This window comes from Eptesicus fuscus, chromosome 4 (assembly GCF_027574615.1).
Source record: "Eptesicus fuscus isolate TK198812 chromosome 4, DD_ASM_mEF_20220401, whole genome shotgun sequence".
In the NCBI taxonomy this organism is placed as follows: domain Eukaryota; kingdom Metazoa; phylum Chordata; class Mammalia; order Chiroptera; family Vespertilionidae; genus Eptesicus; species Eptesicus fuscus.
Window position 1 is genome coordinate 96,939,391 of NC_072476.1, and position 4,254 is coordinate 96,943,644.

Below are 4,254 nucleotides of genomic sequence, written 5' to 3' on the forward strand. Positions count from 1 at the left end.
GCTTACTATTCAGGAGAAGAGGGTGGCTATCACTTAAAATAATAAATGATGATAATAATTGTAGTTAATGCCTATGAAGTATGTTATTTGCCTAGTATTGGTCTATGCAGTTTGCATTGGAATCTCACCTGATCCTTTATACAAAATGCTCAAACGTGTACTTATAGGCTCACATGTGAATCATCGTAGGCTATTGAAATAGAGAAGAAGATGGGAACTAGGGGTCAATGCCTTTTTTTAGCAATAGCATAATATACTTCCCTGACATTTTCTCTATGTGTACAGAGAACTTCCAGGAATTTGAATATGGATTTCTCTAGGAATCTAGTTTGGAAGTGGGAATCTGGTAATTGTTTTTCATCAGACAATGATCATTTCCTGGGACATAGGTATGCTCAGCTGCTTCCTCTTCTGCCCCATCTTTGGGTCACCTCCAGGTATCTGAGTAGGTAGTAGAATTATTGAATTTAGGTGAAAGTTCTTTTTTTTTTTTTTCAGGGGAGAGCGCGAACGCAGTCCCCCACTGCCACAAATTATGCAGTTGAGTTTCCCACATTTGGGGAAATCTCCGGAGTCAGCACATCCGGAATGCAAAGGATAAGCCCCACCCTGTGATCATGGTATCTGCACTGCCAGGTAAGTATGTAAGTTCGTATTTTTAAACACTCTTCTTACTGGCCAATTCTGTGTCTACATAAAATACGGGCACAAGTCACTCAAGATAGCTCTAGCAGTGTTAGGCAATTCTGTCATTTCTTATCCTTTAAAATGCCCATTTTCTTCATAAAGTGCCTTAATATCTTACAATTATTCTGGTCTAAAATGTGTTCATTTTGCATTCAGACTGAGAAAATACTGTACTATGAGAAAGATACATTTTTAAACAATGTATATTTATATCAAATCATCACGTTGTACACTTTTAAGTAATGTTATACTTTAAGTAACTTAAGTAGCTTACAATTTTAAGAAAATAAATATAAAATAAAAATAATTTAAACAATTTAAATCCAACTCCATGAATTAAGGATTCCACTTAAATAGTGGTCAGTCTTACTAGAAAAATTTCTTGGTTACTCAAGTATCTCAGGCATCAACCTTCCCCCCCGGACCCTGGGTAAATGTATGGAGGAAGGATGTACTTTATGTACATATCTGGCCATGGGAAGAACAAAGAGTCCTTTGTCATCATGTCCCCTGGCTTTCCCCCAGGACTATGTCCCTAATCTGTGTCTTGGCTGCTTCCCAATGGACAAATATGTGGCTGGCATGACTCAAAATTTTGTTTTTCTCTCCATTTTTGTTTGTTCTATGTTATAAGATATTCTCTTATTACAAGTAGAAGATCTGAAAGGTACAAAAATAATTTATAGACTATGTATAGGTCAATATATATGAAAATGAATAATTAATATTATTAAATCATATTCTGTATACCCTTCCTCCCAAAAGAAAGGAAAGATGTGTTTACTAAAATTTGAAAAGAGACTCCTGAGAGCATCTAATATGCTGAAATATACTACAGAAATGTATTTATTCATCCAAGAAATGAATATTCTCTCTGGGAATTGCAAGGTCCCCAAATATCTCATTAATCCAATAAAATGTTTCAACCTACCCTCACTTGCTGGCAAGTTGCCCTCTAGTCTGGAGGTAGGAGGAAGCAGACTATGAGTGAGGGTGGCCCATGTGCCCTGGAGTTGAGGGTGAGGGTGGAATGTACAAATGTGGGGTGAAGGGAGTACTGGGGACATCTTCAAGGAGCTCGGTCTTTCCTTGTGGTCCCTGGGTTGCAAATGAGCACTGGACCCTACTCTGTAAAAAGATAATGTGTGTAAAGTGTATTACGTTACCTGGCACATGTTAGGCACTCACTAAGCGTTGGTTTCCCTCCTGCTTCCTTCAACTCCCCTTGACTTGTCTTCCCTGTAGTTTTCTCAGAGCTTAGAGATGTACAGAGCTGTTCCTCAGCTTTCTTATTGACAGCTGTGATGAATAACTGATGTCTAATGCTCCAATATCCTCCGAGTGGGAGGCTCCTTATAATGTGAAGAGTGAAGTTCTTTTCTGCCCCCATCCTCAGTGAGAACACAAACAAAACAACCACCCAGGGTTTTGTGAAAGGGGCTTATTATATCTTACCAGATCTACCCATGTTTCAATCTAAAGGTTGGGTGACCTCCCATTTCCAATCTATAGATGGAGGAATTGAGTTTTTTATTTGTTGCTCTGTTTTAAGGAAAAGGAAAATGATGCAGGGCAGGAAGTACTTTTTTTATATATAAAAAGAAAAGAATAATAAAAGCTAACCCATATTAGGTCCTTACTTCTCTGCCCAGGCTTTTTATGCCCTTTACAAATATTAGCTCACTGAACTCTCATAACAGCCCTATAAAGTAGTTTTCATAGATGAGAACATGGAGGTACCAAGAGATGAAATCCAAGGTCACAGACTAGCAAGTGCACAGGGCCAGGATTTGAACTCAGGATGTCTAGGTCCAAAGGTATAATAGATATGTACCTAACTTCATCTACATGTATCATGCAGTAAAAATTGGCAAACACTTTAAATTTCACTGGTAATTATGACTTTTCTAAAGTACACAACCTATATCTTAATGTAAGGGTTGGTTGCAGAAAAAATACACACAAGAAAATCTGCAGGCAATAGAATATATTCAAGCTGCAAAGTGCCATTTTCAAGGGACAAAAACATTATTGCACATTAAAGAGGTAAAATTTGGGGGATTCTATGAGAAAATTATACTCCCTCTCCCCACATTCCTTACAAGTAAGTACCATCTATCTTTGGACCGCTGCTATGGAGTTAGGGCCCCTTGAGTAGCCAGATCAAGCAAATTAGCTCTGAAGAACAGTGGACAACACTTGTCAAAGTAGGCCACCTTCATATCCATATAAATTGTGATTCTCTATACTTGCCCTCAATAAAAAGATTTCCAGGATGAAGGAAGGGGAGAGAAGGGTAACTAAAGGTCAGACAAAGAGTTTATTTTTAGCTAAGAATTTTGCCTCAATTGTAGAGAACCTTTAAAGCCTAAGTTAGATGACCCAGTCTGGTCGGGCTTGTAGGTGCAGGTGGGTGCCAGGGAGTTTGAGGATTCTGCTTCATGTGTGTCTGGATTGGGACCCAATATCTGTATGTTTAAAAGGCTTCCCATTGATTTTTCTGCCAAAGATGTGTAAACCCATTCAAAAACCTTGGGTTTCCTGTTTGCTTTAGGCATCCAGGCTTAGACTCACACACACAACTCTGGAAAGTTCAGTGCTGTGTTTAGTGCATTAAAAATCCCAGTACATTAACAGAGGCGATGCTTCTATCATGTGAGCATTTTGCCTAATCTTAGTGCAGAGAGACACTCTGAGGCGCCTCATTTCCATAAACATACTTGGAAACAAAACAGTTTCTCCTGTCTCACTACTGGCCTTGAGCTCTCTTCACTGCCCTTGATTTAGACCCTCTCAGGCCCCACCCAGACCAGAGCAGCAGAGGAATGCTAGCATTTCATTGGTCAATGGTGACATCATGCTTTATTTAAATATTTGACTCTGGGGATTGGAATAATTGAAAACATGCTTCTATTCTCAAAACACTACAGTAACACTGATTGTCTCTTACATCTGTAACATTTTTTCTCTTACATCTGTAAAATTTTTCTACACATACAAATGTAGCTATATTTTCCCAAATATAATGTTTTGTTCTATTCAGTTCATTTGCAAAGAATAGTGTTCAGTAACTCACAGATTAACCAATCCCTCCCCATTTCACATCCTCCAAATGTCCTTAATCTCTGTTCACTGGATATTAAAGGAAAACATGTACGTGAGTGTGACGCACATGAGCATGTATGAGTGTGTTGTGTGTGCGTCTGTGCACATATTTGATGAGTCTATTAGCATAAATGTTTCAAATTAGTTACACGATGAAGAGTGGAATGCTGGTGGAACACTTTATTACTTTCAAAATTATTCATCACTACATAACCATTTGGGATTTCATAGAGAATCTTAGACTTGGAAGAAATATAAAAGACCTAGTTCAAAACTTACATAATTTTTCCAGTTACAAAATGTAAAGCAATTTTTTAAATCCAAATCATAAGTTCATGATATCTTCTTTTGAAAAGAACCTGCACTTTTGGCTGGTGCTCTGTCTTTTTCTCTCTTTCCATTTTATTAGGCTTTGAAAATCTTCTCTGCATTTATTATATTTTGTATGTCCTTATTTCCTCT

The 4,254-nt window shown here is 37.9% G+C and overlaps 1 pseudogene; it reads right to left on the reverse strand.

The window, feature by feature from the left end:
- Positions 1 to 495: 495 nt before the first annotated feature.
- LOC114235213 (U1 spliceosomal RNA) lies at positions 496 to 644 on the reverse strand (annotated as a pseudogene).
- Positions 645 to 4,254: the final 3,610 nt, after the last annotated feature.